We start from the raw sequence: 18743 nt of genomic DNA, 5'->3' as shown, positions 1-18743 counted from the left end.
CTGTACGGTCCTTTCTGGACATAGAAAATGTTTGACTGCTGCCCTGGCCAGCACATTCTCCAGATCTCTCACCAATTGAAAACGTCTGGTCAATGGTGGCCGAGCAACTGGCTCGTCACAAAACGCCAGTCCCTACTCTTGATATAGTGGTATAGTGCTGATGCTGCATGGGCAGCTGTACCTGTATACGGCATCCAAGCTCTGTTTGACTCAATACCCAGGCGTATGAAGGCCGTTATTGCGGCCAGAGGTGGCACTGATTCCTCAGGATCTATACACCCAAATTGCGTGAAAATGTAGTAACATGTCAGTTCTAGTATAATATATTCGTCCAGTGAATACCCGTTTATCATTTGCATTTCTTGCTGGTGTAGCAATTTTAATGGCCAGTAGCGTAGTTTACTGACGACGAACACGACTACACCGTATCACTCATTACCGAAACCCTGCGGGTCTGCAAAACTCACGTAATATGTCATCAACACCGTTTTCAGTCAGCAGAACGGAGGACGCGCGTGATTTCTGGCCACGGTCAGCGTCTATGGGGGCGCAGGCGCCGCGGCCACAGCGGCTCGCGAGACAGGCGGCACGTGGACAGCGCAGAACAAGGGCGCGACGGCCGGAGCGCTCGGAATGCGATTGCCGTGTCTAATTCGAATCCGTCGGCATTCCTGCGCTGCAACTCGCGGATTCCTCGCGACTCCCACGTCCAGTCGAGTCGCCGGCGTAACACCCGGCTGGCGCCTCGTCCGCTCGCTCTTGCGTCAGCATTCCTACCAGTTAACTCACAAGTGGCATAAGCGATGTCATTCTTTTGATAAGCATAAATTATAACTATAAAATTCAAAACAACATTATAGAAAGGAAAAGGGAAGTGGAAGAGAATGAGTCAGGAAACATAATATTGCGAGAGAATTAAGGCAAAACACCTTAACACCTGTCGAAAAGAGGAACCAGAGAATTGCTGACATTCTTCGCGGAATCAGCCACGACATATTTATTTTACTCAGTATGCAAGCTACGCGATACAGGCCAAATACTTTCGGATTTTACTCCTTTGTCAGTATGTAATAACTCGACTTCCAAAGAAGCCAGGTGTTGTCAGGTATGTACATTATCGAACCATTAGTTTGGTAAGTTATGATGTCTGAAACTGACGTGAACTAAGGAAGACTACTAGAACACAGTCTCGGAGAAGTTCAGATTCGATTCCCCACAAATGTACGAGCAACTCTGATTACGCATTGAGATATGGTGGCAGGTTGTTGGATGGTGTTCTATTTTTATTCTGTTTGAAACATTCTTTGACCTATTTGGAGATACTGTACTCATCTTTATGTGTAAGAGGTCCACCCTTCTCTGACCTCGGAAAAATAGGCTCACAGATGTAAATATAGCAATTTACGTCCGACTGAATTCAATAGGTTGTTGTTGCTTTGGTCTTCAGTCCAGAGACTGGTTTGATGCAGCTCTCCATGCTACTCTATCCCATGCCAGCATCTTAATCTCCCAGTACCTACTCCAACCTACATCCTTCTGAATCTGCATAGTGTATTCATTTCTTGGTCTCCCTCTGCGAGTTTTATCCTCCATGTTGCCCTTCAATACTAAATTGGTGATCCCTCGATGCCTCAGAATATGCCCTATCAACCGATCCCTTCTTCTAGTCAAGTTGTGCCACAAATTTCTCTTCCCTCCAATTCTATTCAATACATCCTCATTAGTTATGTGATCTACCCATCTAATCTTCAGAATTCTTCTGTAGCAAGAGATTTCGAGAGCTTCTACTCTCTTCTTGTCTAAACTATTTATCGTTCACGTTTCACTTCCATACAAGGTTACACTCCATACAAATACTTTCAGAAACAACTTCCTGACACTCGATGTTAACAAATTTCTCTTTAACAGATTCCTCTTCTTCAGAAATGCTTTCCTTGTGTGACATTACAGCCTTTATCACTGCGATTTTTAACATGTAAAAGTTTTTTTTCTGTATTCGCGTCAGTATGTGCGAACTTTTAACATATACCAATGAATGTTGTAACCAGATATCTTTGCCGCGCTCCTGAAAAGCGCAGAATATCACGATAGCTATAAACTGTTATACGCTGCTATCGATCAGTAAAAAAACGATGCACCTATGTTTCAAAATAACAATTGCCAATTTTTACTTCTGCAGGGAGCCGCGCCGCTGTCTAGCTGTTCTTCTGTGAATGTGTTGCGAGTCGGACGCAAAAGTATTGTGCTCCATACTGATATAATCATTTTATTGAAAATTTGAGAGTTTTAGTGATTAAAAATATATGTAGCCACAAACAAGCGAGAATGTGTATCATGAAAATTCGCTCCACCGCCACAATGGGTGGCCATGTGAATGTAAGTTTCCGTTTCATAATATAATACTTGAAGCCTTGAAGTTTATTTAATTTCAAAGAAAATCTCTCAACCTTAATTTCATTAATTATACTTGTGATAGTCTTTTCTGTTTAAAAGATTTATGCAGCTTATGATCCAGCGTGTGTTCTGTCGGAACAGGAGACTGTAGTGACGACATCGTTATAGTATTTATACCAAGTTCTTTCAGTTCCGTTTATATGTTCGTACAAATCCAATTAGTTGGTCCCTTAGGTTTCTTTCATGTAACTTCCGTCTGTTATAGCCGCGCGATCTTCCTCCGAAAAAAAATTTCTGTTCATTTTTTAGTAATTTTCGATATCGCGAATGAGAAAAGAGAGCCGCCTCCTGCTCCGAACGGAACACCACGACTTTTCTAACGTCGGAGAGTACCGTACGAATTTATAGAATAGAATAGAATAGAATTTCTTAAAGCTGGATCAATTACACATGTTGCTGCAGTTCTCCGACAAATCTGGTGTGATTAATAGTAATTTATTCTGTCACGACAAAAAGAACCAATTTTATTTTTACCAAAGCAAAAAAGCTTTCAATTAAATTACAAAAAAAAAATCATACCAGATCTGCCATTGCCAGACTACATTTTATATCCTCTCTACTACGACCATCATCAGTTATTTTGCTCCCCAAATAGCAAAAATCCTTTACTACTTTAAGCGTCTCATTTCCAAATCTAATTCCCGCAGCATCACTCGATTTAATTCGACTACATTCCATTATCCACGTTTTGCTTTTGTTGATGTTCATCTTATATCCTCCTTTCAAGACACTGTCCATTCCGTTCAGCTGCTCTTCCAGGTCCTTTGCTGTCTCTGACAGATTTACAATGTCGTCGGACAACCTCAAAGTTTTTATTTCTTCTCCATGGATTTTAATTCCTCCTCCGAATTTTTCTTTTGTTTCCTTTACTGCTTCCTCAACATACAGATTGAATAACATCAGGGATAGGCTATAACCCTGTCTCACTCCCTTCCCAACGACTGCTTCCCTTTCATGCACCACGACTGTTATAAATAGGTACTGACGGATTTTACACCCGTAACGGACGATACAAAAGGGTTGTGGGGTAGTCAGGGAAAGGGACGCGATAATTTAATTGAATTAGTATTTGGCATTGGTCTTGTACAGTACTGAGATAATGCCCACTGGTATCTATTCTATGGATTTGTTTTAACAATCACTCAAAGATTTTCTTTCAGCAGTCTGAGGTTGGAATAACTACACACACACACACACAAGGGAGGTCTTGCTGAAATTATAGAACGCATATTTATGTAAAAATTCTCTTTGAAGCACGAGGTGAAAGGTAAATGGTATACAATTGCTTATGTAAAAAGCTAATATACCTATTTAAAACATTGACCGCAGTTGCAAAACGCAGTACTCTGATATGTGGCTCTGAGTATAAAAGATTGGTTTGCTTACGCAACTATTTAGACAGTTTCTACATTTATGTACAAGTCTTTCTTTTCTACTTATTGTAAAATACTAGACATTAAATATTTAATTTCACTTTGTTCTAGGTCTGAAGATAATCAAGTATAGTCTAATAAAAAATCTGTAGCTGAGAGGGAACGATAAATAAGAATTTTCTTAAATATTTATATATTTAATGAACCTCTAAAAACGATTACGTCGACCGTAGTGGCTTCTGTTTTTTCTAATTCTATCTCTAGGCCAGTTTGTTTAGGAATTTCCTTTAATTATTATAGTAGTATTGTCATTACTGCGTTTACATTGTTTTATTTCTATTTGTCTGAATTGTAGTTTCGTTTCTAGCGCTATCATTAGTTGCCAAATTTGCGCTTCATTCGTAATAGTTGACAGTCTCGCAAGTTCCTAACGCTGGACAAAGGGAGATTACATACGCAGGTATACTGCTGATACCTCCGAGTAAACACCTCCAGTGCCAGATTGTGTGTGAACTAGAGACGCGTGTGATGTTGTCGTGTCGTTAGCAGAGCAGTGGTGGGGGTGATAGCTGGCAGCATTTGCGGCCTCTCGCGGTGAGACTATAGCGGGCAGGCTACGAGTAATTCCAGCCAGGCGCGGCTCGTCCGCTCTGGAAGCTGGAACGGCAGTCCGTCTCCCGGTTCGGGTGCCGCTCGTTAGGGACTCCACGCGAGTCTGTGTGTGTGTGTGTATATGTGTGTGCGTGTGTGGGTGTGCGTGCGTGGGTACCGGCGGCTTCATTACTGCCTGTCCGCAACCAGAGGCGGCCCGCAGCCGTAATGGGGAATACTAGACGGCGGGCGCTCGTCAGAAATTAAGGCGGATTACCGACCGCCGGCCGCCGCCCGCCCCCGCGCCTCGCCTGCACTGATGGAGACGGAGCACTCAAAATTACTGCCCTCTGGCTCGCCGCGTTACTCCAAACAACACACAGCAGCCATGGTGCATTTTGTGAAGTAACTGATACTCCAGCACGTAATTAATACGTGAAGCTCTCCTCCTGTTCTCTACGTGTGCAATGCGGGACAGTGGTATCTGTGCGGTTCAATAATCGGAATGTTTTTTTTCTTTGTGGAGTCGTGCAAGTGGTACTCCTACATGTCCTCATTTGATTTTTGACCATCACAAAATGTATTACTTTCACGTCTGAGATGGCTAAGAAACACAAAGGAAGCCTGGGCAAATGGGAACTGAACATCATTCGCTAGGGCACATTTGAACTGCAATTTATTAAAATTACAAAAAAATTCACATAATTCACCAGAACAGTAAAGTTAAAGGATGGCCCCAAAAACCAAAGAGTATAGTTACAAGTTTCCAAACTGAGAACACTGCAAAGCAAAGATAATGAAATTTACCAAATATTCCTTACACCAACAAGCAGCTGAGAGTAAAATTGCATACACTATGTGATCAGAAGTATCCGGGTACCTGGCTGAAAATGACTTACAAGTTCGTGGCGCCCTCCATCGGTAACGCTGGAATTCAATGTGGTGTTGGCCCACCCTTAGGAATGACAACAGCTTCCACTCTCGCAGGCGTACGTTCAATCAGGTGCTGGAAGGTTTGTTGGGGAATGGCAGCCTATTCTTTACGGAGTGCTGCTCTGAAGTGAGGTATCGATGTCGGTCGGTGAGGCCTGGCACGAAGTCGGCGTTCCAAACCATCCCAGAGGTGTTCTGTGGGACTGAGGTCAGGACTCTGTGCGGGCCAGTCCATTACAGGAATGTTGTTGTCGTGTAACCGTTCCGCCACAGCCCGTGCATTATGAACAGGTGCTCCATCGTGTTGAAAGATGCAGTCGCCATCACCTAAATGCTTTTTAGCAGTGGGAAGCAAGAAGGTGCTTAAAACATCAATGTAGGCCACTGCTGTGATAGTGCCACGCAAAACAACAAGGGGTGCAAGCCCTCTCCATGAAAAACACGACCACACCATAATACCACCGCCTCCGAATTTTATCATTGGCGCTACTCACTCTGGCAGAAGACGTTCGCCATCGTATTGCCACATTGAGTACCGTGATTCGTGGCTCCACACAACGTTTTTCCACTGTTCAATCGTCCAATATTTACACTCCTTACACCAAGCGAGGCATCGTTTGGCATTTACCGGCGCGATGTGTGTCTTATGAGCAGCCTCTCGACCATGAAATCCAAGTTTTTCGCACCTCCCGCCTACCTGTCATTGTCCTCGCAGTGGATCCTGATGGATAGATAGATGGCCTAGATAGATGTCTGCCTATTACACATTACGACCCTCTGCAACTGTCGGTGGTCTCTGTCTGTCAGCAGACGATGTCGTCCTGTACGCTTTTGTGCTGTGCGTGTCCCTTCACTTTTCATTTCCACTTCACTATCACATCGGAAACAGTGGACGTAGGGATGTTTGGGAGTGTGGAAATCTCGCGTGAAGACGTATACACAAGTGACACCCAGTCACCTGTCTACGTACCAAGACCGTGAATTCCCCAGAGAACCCAATTCTGCTCCCTCACGGTGTCTAATGACTAAGGTCGCTGATACGGAATACCTGGTAGTAGGTGGGAGCACAATGCACCTAATATGAAAAACGTTTGTTTTTGTGGGCGCCTGAGTACTTTTGATCACGTAGTGTAATTTTAACAGCGTAGACCTTTAAATGAAATCAGACAATACTTAAAAGCTTCTAGCAGTGAGTGAAATAATTTACATAAAATCACAGAAACACCCACTTGTACCGTGAGTGGACGCATTCAGTGACATTAAAATCAGTCTAAAGAACTTTTTGAGAAAGTATATATACAACAACTGCAACAAGAAATTTGAAGGTGAAATTCTTACAAAATGAGCAATCTCCTGGTTTTTCAAGCGGTTTTCATAGAATGATAGAACCTGTGACACTACACATTAACACGTCAAAGTAGCACAAATTAACTGGCTTTAAAATATATTCAATGCTTTTACTAAAAACGCTATAAAATTAACACGCGCAATATAGCGTGGCAACAAACAGATAAATCTCACAATCTGGGTATCAGATTTAGGCATCAGCTGCTCCCCTTCCTCCAGCACCCCTCAGTCTGACAATATAAGAAAGGTCAAGTAAAAATTCCTGTTAACAGATGACGTAACAGATAACTACAGTAAGTTAACAAAATTTTGCTGTATATTTTAAGAAGCAGAGGATTTTTAGTTGCGAAACTCCACTACCACGCTTAATAAAACAATCTCACCTTAGGGAGCCCAGTCTGGGTCTTCTCCGTAAGGAGCATCCGCAAACAAGTCATGTGTAGCGTCTTGTCACACGGAAACTTTAGTGTCCACAACGGCAAAGGACCACGAAATAAACAATTAGAAGAAGTTTTACCACGGGAGGCTGAACCATGTCATAGAAATCAAAGCATTTAAATGGCAAGATAGAAATTAGGGGTATCACTTTCTCTCAGAGGTCCGCCCAGTTAACGAGCATTAGCCAGATTAGTGCAACTGGAATAACGTGTAATTGCAGTTAGAACAGCGCTGTTGCAGTACTAAATGTAAGCAAGCACTCCGAAAACTTATCACCGCATATGAATGGAGAGTGGAAAACACGCAGCTTGCTGTCTGATGGCTACAGGTAGGGTAGAACTCTGACACCGGCGGCGGTTTGCGGGATCAGTACTTCGGTCGCGTTGGTGAGCTCCGCTTCCCGCTATACCACAAGCTACAGTGGGACGCGGCCTGCGAGCCCGTCGTCGAAAGCGCAGCCGCCAACCCGATACTCCCAGGTGCTCCGCACGTTGTGCGAGCGTTCCTCTGAGGCCGCACTTACCTCCCCGGCGGACTGTCTGTGAGAGGGCAAGCTCGCCGAGACCTCTTAGAAGCGACCCGTGGACGCAGTCTAGCTAAAGATAAGCACCCACGAAAGCTTAGTGAGATGGGTCGACTCTCGATACGGTTCGGTGAGACTGATATACAGGGTGGTACATTGATCGTGATCGGGAAAAATATCTCACGAAATAAGCGTTAAACGAAAAAACCACATAGAACGAAACTTGTCTATCTTAAAGGGGGAAAAAGAGGGCGCTATGGTTGGCCCGCTAGACGGCGCTGCCATAGGTCAAACGGATTTTTAAACAGGAACCCCCATTTTTATTGCATATTCGTGTAGTACGTATAGAAATATGAATGTTTTAGTTAGACCACTTTTTTTCGCTTTGTGATATATGGCGCAGTAATAGTCACAAACATATGGCTCACAATTTTAGACCAACAGTTGGTAACAGGTGGGTTTTTTAAATTAAAATACTGAACGTAGATCCGTTTGAACATTTTATTTCGGTTGTTCCAATGTGACACATGTACCTTTGTGAACTTATCATTTCTGAGAACGCATGCTGTTACAGCGTGATTACCTGTAAATACCACATTAATGCAATAAATGCTCAAAATGATGTCCGTCAACCTCAATGCATTTGGCAATACGTGTAACAACATTCCTCATAACAGCGAGTAGTTCGCCTTCCGTAATCTTCGCACATGCATTGACAATGCGCTGACGCATGCTGTCAGGCGTTTTCGGTGGATCACGATAGCAAACATCCTTCAACCTTCCCCACAGAAAGAAATCCGGGGACGTCAAATCCTATGAACGTGCGGGCCATGGCATGGTGCTTCGACGTCCAGTCCACCTGTCACGAAATGTGCTGTTCAATACCGCTTTAACCGCACGCGAGCTATGTGCCGGACATCCGACATGTTGGAAGTACATCGCCATTCTGTCATGCAGTGAAACATCTTGTAGTAACATCGGTAGAACATTTGGTAGGAAATCAGCATACATTGCACCATTTAGATTGCAATCGATAAAATGGTGGCCAATTATCCATCCTCCCATAATGCCACATCGTACACTAACCCGCCAAGGTCGCTGATGTTCCACTTGTCGCAGCCATCGTGGATTTCCCGTTGCCCAATAGTGTATATTATGCCCGTTTACGTTACAGCTATTGGTGAATGACGCTTTGTCGCTAAATAGAACGTGTGCAAAAAATATGTCATCGTCCCGTAATTTCACTTGCGCTCAGTGGCAGAATTGTACACGACGTTCAAAGTCATCGCTATGCAATTCCTGGTGCATAGAAATATGGTAAGGGTGCAATCGATATTGTAGCAATCTCAACATCGACGTTTTTGAGATTGCCGATTCTCGCGCAATTTGTCTGCTACTGAGGTGCGGGTTGGCCGCGACAGCAGCTAAAACACGTACTTGGGCATCATCATTTGTTGCAGGTCGTGTTTGGCGTTTCACATGTGGCTGAACACTTACTGTTTCTTTAAATAACGTAACTATCCGGCGAACGTTCCGGACACTTGGATGATGTCGTCCAGGATACCGAGCAGCATACACAGCGCACGCCCGTTGGGTATTTAGATCGCAATAGCCATACATCAACATGAAATCGACCTTTTGCGCAATTGGTGAACGGTCCATTTTAACACGGGTGATGTATCACGAAGCAAATACCGTCCGCACTGGAAGAATGTTACGTGATACTACGCACTTATCCGTTTGTGACTATTACAGCGCCATCTATCACAAAGCGAAAAAAGTGGTCCAACTAAAAAATTCATATTTGTTTACGTACTACACGAATATGGAATAAATAATGGAGTTCCTATTTAAAAAAAAAACGCAGTTGTAATCCGTTTAATGTATGGCAGCGCCATCTTGCGGGCCAAACATAGCGCCATCTGGTTTCCCCCTTCGAGGTAGACGAGTTACGTTCTTTGTAGTTTTTTCGTTTGATGCTTATTTCGTGAAATATTTGGCCCGGTCACTATCAATGGACAACTCTGTATTGTCCATATGTCTACGTGTGATCACCAGCTAATACGACCCCATCTCAGATACAGTCGGCAGAAAGCTTTTGAAAAATGGTTCAGATGGCTCTGAGCACTATGGGACTCAACTGCTGTGGTCATTAGTCCCCTAGAACTTAGAACTACTTACACCTAACTAACCTAAGGACATCACACACATCCATGCCCGAGGCAGGATTCGAACCTGCGACCGTAGCAGTCGCACGGTTCCGGACTGCGCGCCTAGAACCGCGAAAAGCTTTTGAACAATAGCGGTTTAGGGCAGAGGCAAAAGGCAAGTGTAGTGGGGAAAAAAATATGAGCTACAGTATGGACGGCAGGACTAGTGGAAGATTTATGTTGACAGCAACGACAGTTCCTGCTTGGGTTTCAGTTGCTGCTCCTCGTTCCTCTAAAATGCCGAGGTTTGTTACCAGAGAGGTCAATTTGATCCTAAGCTCGGTGGTTTTTTTAATGTGACGTGAGTTTCGTCTGAGTTTATTTGGGCACAGCTTCCCACTCGTAACCAGGTCGTATGGGGTCACCTGTCAATTCCAGTCAGATTTTCTAAAATACAGGATCACGCCGATATCGCGTTGCTTTTGTGCGTCGTTTACACTTGCCATAGGCGGTTAAGTATCACAGACAAAAAGCGTTTCCGGGCAGTTATGTTTCCATTTGGCGTTGCGGAAGTTTAGGCCGGAGGGGTTATTAGAATGTCCCTGGTTCTTGTACAGTCGTGTGGCGAGTGTATTGAATACCTCCACGAGATCTCGAGGTGCAATTCCTTGCGCATATCCGTTTGGCATGTGTATCGTGGGGCATTTCTTATGATTCGTCAAGCCTTGTTCTGTGTGGCCGGTGGCAACGCTGCATGTCGGCATTCTATTTAACACGTTGGGTTACAACAACTGTATGTGGATGAGTGTTATACTGTTGGAAAACACTCCGTGGACTGCTGTTCATGAATGGTTGCACAACAGGTCCAGTCACCAGATTGACGTGGGATGATAACGAGAGTGCTCTTGTTGTCATACGAATACGTCCCCTAGACCATGCCCCCCCCCCCAAATCAATTTTCAGTCCCGTCAGACACATCCTCACGTAGTTGTATCGGGTGTGGTTGTAACGTCTTTTTTCTGCATTGTTGATGCTTGTGCGAATGGTGCAACACCTCCTACCAAGTGAAATAGTAATTTCTGACTATTTTTCTTTACTCAGTTTAGGACTATCTACCATCCAAACAATTCATCTTATAACACAAGAATATGCACATACACTTAGTCTAGGGGTAGCGTCTTTGAATGCTAATCGAAACGTCCTCGGTCCTGGGTCCCACCACCGCATTAATAATCAGCATTGGCGGCCGAAGACTTCCGGCACAAGAAGTCTTTCTCACTCTGCTAATGCCCATGTCAAAGAGAGCGGAGAAGAGGACAGAGATTCAGGGCACTCCTTTGTCCTGGGGGTGGGAAACTGTCACAAAAGGCAGAAGAATCGGGAATGATCAACGACATGAGGGTGCAGAAGGCAATGGAAACCGCTGCATTAAAGACACGTAACGTATATCGACAGTACATGTGGTCTGTAATTAAAAAACCTCATGATCTCTCCATTCGTAAAAAATTCCTGAATAGTCCCACATTCAAATATCCAGGAAGGGACTACAAAGGGGGAGTGACCCTGAAAAGAAGAGTGAATAACAAACGAAATGACAACGTTCTACAAGTCGGGGCATAGATTGTCGGAAGCCTGAACGTGGTAGGGAAATTAGAAAATCTGAAATGGTAACTGTAAACGTTCAGTCTATATAAATTATGAGTCAATGAGGGGAAATGGAAAGAAGACAAGGATTTTGGTCAGATGAGTATAGTGAAATAGCAACATCAGCAGAAAATTGTATAGCTGCTCTATGATTCATTATGAATAGGGAGGTAGGGCAGAGAGTGTGTTATTGTAAACAGTTTAGTGATGGGGTTTTTGGTATCAGAATCGACTGCAAACCAACAAAACCACGATAGTTAATGTATACATACCGATGTTGCAAGCTGAAGATGAATAGAAAGTATATGAGGATAATCGAAGGATAATATAGTACGTAAAGGCAATTAAAATCTAATAGTGATAGGGGACTGGAATGCTGTTGCAGGGGAAGGGGTAAAAGAAAACGTTACAGGAGAATATGGGCTTGGGACAAGGAATGAGAGAGGAGAAAGACTAATAGAATTCTGTAATAAATTTCAGCTAGTTCAAGAACCACACGAGGAGGTACACTTGGAAAAAGCCGGGAAGATTTTAGTTAGATTACACCATAGTCAGAAAGAGATTCCGAAATCAGTTACTGGATAGTAAAGCATACCGAGGAGCTGATGTAGACTCAGATCACAATATAGTAATGATGAAGAGTAGGCTGAAGTTTGAGATGTTAGTCATGACGAATTAAAAAGCAAAGAAGTGGGTTACGGACGTACTAAGGAATGACGAGATACGCTTGAAGTTCTCTAAGTCAGCAATAAGGAATAGCTCAGTTGGAATCTCCCTTTATGTACATAGATATACAGGTGCCGGTGCTTATAACTTTGACGCTCTGTAGGACCGCTGGATGACGTTTCCGGACTCGGGCTCCTAACTCATTCTGTTCCTCAAAGTCTCTTAGCTAAGATGCTAGATAAGTGGATCACCGATTTTATATATATTTTTTTAGAGATAAGGAATGAGGAAAGGGAGATAAGGAATTTACTTTTATTATCTATAATACAACATAATGACACCAACTACTTTTATTTTACAGTTTCGTTTGCCTACTTTCGCCCAGATAAACAAGTACTCATCAGAATTCAACTTCTTCGACCTTCTTGTTGACAGTACAAAGAGCTTGTCTGGAACCAAAGTACCATACGTCACCCTAGGAAGTATCTCTGAAGTCTCTGTTATACTTCATGTCTTCCAGGCAAGAAAATATACCCTTGATAACATTTGTAAGCATATTGAGAAGAGCAGCAGTTGTGATGAACTAGTGATAAAACATTATATAGAACAATCGTGATCACATAAAAACATACTATTCTTCATAAGTGGTGGCTGGATTTGACAAGATGTGGATCATCTTTCGACCAGTCTGTCTAATTAACACTCCAACAGAACAGAGGGAACCATGTAAAGTAATGAACATTATGTTCTATTGCTGACGTGTGTCAGGGTGCAGGAATTTTGGATACCACCCATTGATGTCGACTGCTGACTATGTGTCAATGTCATGAAGTTAAATAGCAGAAGCCTCGAACCTTTTCTGTCACTGTACATCATCTTTGGCCAATGGCATACAAAATATGCAATGCATGTCACAGAACATGAATAGAAACCTTCACATTAGGTTGGGAATTATTATAAGTTACATTTAAGTAACAATTTACATGTTCTTTTACATAATCTTACAATAAAATTATAACGACATCGTGCTATTAGGTTGCCCTAGATTGCAAACCAAAGATGGATTGTAGGACTCCACTGGTTACCTAGCGAGGCGAACGGCTTATCGATAGCGAAAGCTGTTCTGAACAATATTTTATTAATACAACTTTTACTCAATGGCACAAAAAAATACGTAGTCGATGTATGACGATGCCTACATTTGAAGTACGAGCTATGTGTCAAGCCACACTGTTCCATTTGCCAAGGTCACATTAACGCATACTGTTTAACACGGCGGTTATCTCCAAATTAACTATGATGATGATGATGATAGTGATGATCGTCATCATCATCTTCATTATAGCATTTTAGGCACGCTGAGGGATGGTAGGCCACTCTCTCAGTTTAACAATATTGTCAGTCAGATTAAGATTCATATTTTAGGACAGACCTTAGTGTTCCCTGGTTCTGCATTTGCTATATATAGTTAATGACTTCTTCTATGTGAGTGAATAGTAGGCACAATGTTCTTTGTGTCATCTTTGGAGAGCTTGTGCCGGGGGAAGGGTCCTTAGCATAGGCAATGAGAACAAGGAACGAGATGAATTCGGACCAAAACGACCTGTCTCTGCGAGTAATTCTGGATAAACAGTGTTCAGTTGCTCTTACCTGTTGAGTGACTTCTGCCCAAAGCTCTCTCCTCCTTCCGCTTAGGGTCTGATAGAAGGCACCAGTTCACAAAACATTTTAGCTGTATTAGGCGCCATTACGTCATGGAAAACAGGCAGATGGCTGAAAGTGGGTGGGGCAAGGCATTTAAGAAAGACTGCTGTAAACTGAGCTTTAGTGCAAACGTTGGGAAGGTCACACAACTCAGTGCATACTCATGTTAGAAGCTGGGACGGTACGGACAGAGTGAATGGTGTACGTGTCTAGTGGAGGTACGACTATAACATCACCCCTCCCCCCTCTACCCCGCCTCCTGATGCCAGGAAGTTGCCAGGTCCGTTTAGTTAGCGGAAAAAACATATATACCAAGGGAACAACTGTTTGGAATTGTTAACTGCCTTCTTTTATTAAATGGAGATGGTCAACCTGGAAAGATTAGATTACTCCGTAAATGAGAGTCTGTGGTCGTCTCTAGGTAGATGTTTTCTACCAAAACAGGGCCTTGTTTACCGTGAGAGTGCTGTCTCCCTTGTCTAAAATCTTCTTTCTCCAGACAACAGAGATTTGGAGTCACTGATTAGCTCCTCTTAGGATATACAAAGTAGAAGCTTGCTCCCCCCCAGTGTGGGAACCCCAGTGCTGTGTCTTGATTGCTTACCAGGCCAAAGGGTCAAGAGCGGAGATTCAATCAGTAGAGGATAGTTCGATTGGTTTGAGCAATGTGGAGGCGGTTTCGTTTTGCTAATTCGGCTCTCGTACCGAGGATTGGTGGAAACAAGTGCTGATTCTTCAACGTCTTTGTTTTCTGCTCTACACTGCTGGAGAACTTTAGGTCTTTCCATAGTAATTGAGACTTGTGGTCAGTATCTAGTGGTGGACTAAGAGCCTGTGGCAGTGTCCAACTGTACCATCAGTGGAACTGCTTTCTATCTCGAACATATCGTGTATCACGAGGGTGAACTTATTCGTCCTGAGTCAGCTGTCTGACATTTGACAAATCCACACCCGCCTTCGTGCTTGTGGGTCAAACGGAATTTGGCCAGACCTGCAAAAGGGTGTACCTCTCACTGAAATCTGCCGGGATTTCAGGGCTCTGATACGGGAACTCCCCTCGTTCTAATAGTCTAAATGCCAGACAGCATAGTTTAAATATTTTCGTGGATGTGTTACAACATTGTTTGCCGCAGTGTACCGCTCGTCTCCTACAGTGCACCCTTTTCTGACGCCACATGAATCAAGGTGAATTGGTTAAGTACTGTCGCACTGGCATGGGGTTGTTAAATGGTATTAACAACTCCCTATTCTCAGATGAACCATAGTTTGTGATATAGTTGATCGTAATTGTAGCCATTTGAATAGAATTGGGCCTCACAGTGGATTCATGTAAACAAAGTCACATGGCGTTGTAAAACGGATTAATTCAGGGGAGAACTTGTATAGCTTCCAACCCAATGTATGCTTTGCCTATCAGACGCCATTCATTATCGGATTTCTGTTTGTCATTTTTTTTGTATAAGATATATCAGCTAGTTGTAGTTACTAAAGGGTTAATAAAACTTGTCAGTATTTTGTAAACATAAATACGCCACTGTTCTCATTTACCCCCTCCACCATTAGCTATTTTTATTTAATTATGGTGGTACATGAATATTTTCACTGAGACATATGGCTATGATTAAAGCGACAGACTGCTTGCAACACAACATCCAAGCCATCAAAACCTATACTACAAGATGGTGAGAGGAATGCGGCTAAACTGACTTATAGGTGTTAAGGAAATAAAAAGTAGAAAACATAACAATTACGGAAACTTAGCTTGCGAAACACACACACACACACACACACACACACACACACAGTCTAAAAGCTTGTCATGGGATTTCTTAAAAAGTTTTCATAAATAAAAAAAAGGAACTCAAAGAGAAGTTCGCGTTCGAAATGCGCCACCGCTTAAATTTTGATCAGTTATCAGCATTGGCGGCCGAAGGTTTCCAGCAGAAGAAGTTACCCTCATTCTGCGAACGGCCTTGTCATAGAGGGTAGACGAGTGGACAGATGTTCAGGACACTCTCTTGACCTTGGGGTGGGAAACATCCATTAAAGGTGAAAGAATCAGCAACGATCAACGGCATGAAGATGCAGAAGGTAATAGAAACCACTGGGTTGAAGAGACATGTGAATTCACAGAGCATGTGAACTGTAATGGGGAAAAGTGTAGTGATGATATCTCCAATGGCAAAAGATTCTGTAATAATCCCTCCTTTGGATCTCCGGGAGGGGACTGCCAAGGGGGAGGTGACCATGAGAAAGCGATTGAATAACCGACGGAAGGATAACGTTTTACGAGTTTGGGCGTGGAACGCCAGAAGCTGGAACCGTGGTAAGGAAGCTAAAACACCTGAAAATGGATATGCAAAGACTCATTCTATCTATAGTATGGGTCAATGAAGCGAAATGGAAAGAAGACAAGTATTTTGGTCAGATGAGTACAGGGAAATACCAACAGCAGCAGAAAATGGACTGACGGGAGTAGGATTCCTTATGAATGAGAAGGTAGGGCTAAGAGTGTGTTACTGTGAACACTTCAGTGATACGGTTGGTCTTAACAGAATCGACTGCAAACCAACACCGACAACGATAGTTCAGGCATACATGCCGACGTCGCAAGCTCAAGATGAAGAGACAGAGAAAGTATATGAGGATATTGAAAGTGTAATACAGTACGCAAAGGGATACGAAAATCTAATAGTCATGGGCGACTGGAATGAAGTCGTAGGGGAAATAGTAAAAGAAAATGTTACAGGAAAATATGGGCGTGGGACGAGGAACGAGGGAGGAAAAAGACTAATCGAAGTATATAATAAAATTGAGCTAGTAATGGAGAATGTTCAAGAATACAAGAGGAGGATGTGAACTTTGGAAAGGCCGGGTCGTACGGGAGGATATCAGTTAGATTACATCTTGCTCAGATAATGATTCCAAAATTAGATACGGGATTGTACGTCGTGCACAGGAGCAGATATAGACTCAGATCACAATGTAGTTGTGATGAAGAGTAGGCTCAACTTTAAGAGATTAGTCAGGAAGAACCAATACGCAAAGAAGTGGGATATGGAAGTTCTAAGGAATGACGAGATGCGTTTGAAGTTCTTTAAGTCTATAGATACAGCGATAAAGAACAGGTCAGTAGGCAGTACAGTTGAAGAGAAATGGACATCTCTACAAAGAGCAACAACAGAAGTTGGAAAGAAAAAATATTCGTACAAAGAAGGTAGCTGTAAAGAAACCATGGATAACAGAAGAAATGCTGCAGTTGATTGATAAAAGAACGAAGTACAAAAATGTTCAGGGTAATTGAGGAATACAGAAATACAAATCTCTGAGAATGAACTAAATAGGAAGTGCAAAAAAGTACGACGGAATGACTGCATGAGAAATGTGGAGAAATCGAAAAAGAAATGATTGCTGGAAGGACTGACTTAACATATAGGAAAATCAAAACAGCATTCGGTGAAATTAAAAGCATGGGTGGTAAAATGAAGAGTGCAACGGGGATTCCACTGTTAAATGCAGAGGGAAGAGCGGATAGGTTTAAAGAATATATTGAACGAATTGAAAGCCTGCTTGAGGGGGAAGATTTGTCTGATGTGATAGAAGAAGAAACAGGAACCGATTTAGAGTAGACTGGGGATCCAGTATTAGAATCGGAGTTCATGATAGCTTTGGGGGAGTTAAGACTCAGTAAGGCAGAAGGGACAGACAGCATTCCATTACAGTTTCTAATGACGTTGGGAGAAATGGCAACGAAACAAGTATTCACATTGATGTGTAGAAAGTATGAGCCTCGCGACATGCCATTTGACTTTCGGATAAATATCATGCTCGCTAATCTGAACGCTACAAGAGCTAAAAAGTGCGAGAATTATTGCACAATCAGCTTAGTAGCTCATGCATCCAAGTTGCTTACAAGAATACAGAGGAACAGAAAAGAAAATTAAGGATCTGTTAGATGACGATAAGTTCGGCTTTAGGAAATGTAAGGGCCCCAGAGAGGCAAATTCTGACGTTGCGGCTTATAATGGATGCAAGACTAAAGAAAAATCAAGACACCTTCATTGGATTTGTCGACCTGTAAATAGCATTCGACAATGCAAATAGGTACAAAGTGTTCGAATTTCTGAGGAAAACAGAGGTAAGCTACATGGGGGGACGGGCAATATACAATATCTACAAGAGCCAAGAGGAAATAATAAGACTGGACGACCAAGTGCTCGGACTAAACAGATTGTAAGACAGTATGATGATGGAAATAAAAGATAGGTTCACGTGAAAGGATATCAGTGACACGATTGGCTGATGACACTGATATCCTGAATGGAAATGAAGAAGAACAGCAGGATCTGCTGAATGGAATGAACAATCTAATGAGTGTAGAATGAGGACTGAGAGTAAATCGAAGAAAATAATGATAAGTCGCAGAAATGAGAACAGCGAGAAACTTCACATCTAGATTGATGATCATAAAGTAGATGAAGTTAAGGAATTCTCCTACCTAGGCAGCAAAATAACCAATGGCAGACGGAACAAGGAGAACATCAATAGCAGACTGCCACTGGAAAAAGAGCGTTCCTGGGCAAGAGAAGTCTACTAGTATCAAATATCGGCCTTAATTTGAGAAAGAAATATCTGAGAATCTACGCTCGGAGCACATGTACTGTGGAAAAACCGGCACAGAAAAGAATCGAAGCATTTTAAATGTGGTGCTACAGACGAATGTTGAAAATTTGGCGGACTGATGAGGTGAAGCATGAGGTGGTTCTGCACAGATTCGGAGAGGAAATGAATATGTGGAAAACACTGATAAGAAGAAGAAACAGGATGTTAGGACATATGTTACGATATGAGGGAATGACTTCCATGGTAGCAGAGGGAACTGTAGAGGACAAAAACTATCGAGGAAGACAGAGATTAGAA

The sequence above is a fragment of the Schistocerca gregaria genome, chromosome 4 (genome assembly GCF_023897955.1).
Source record: "Schistocerca gregaria isolate iqSchGreg1 chromosome 4, iqSchGreg1.2, whole genome shotgun sequence".
Taxonomy (NCBI): Eukaryota; Metazoa; Arthropoda; class Insecta; order Orthoptera; family Acrididae; genus Schistocerca; species Schistocerca gregaria.
This window is presented reverse-complemented; position numbering follows the sequence as displayed.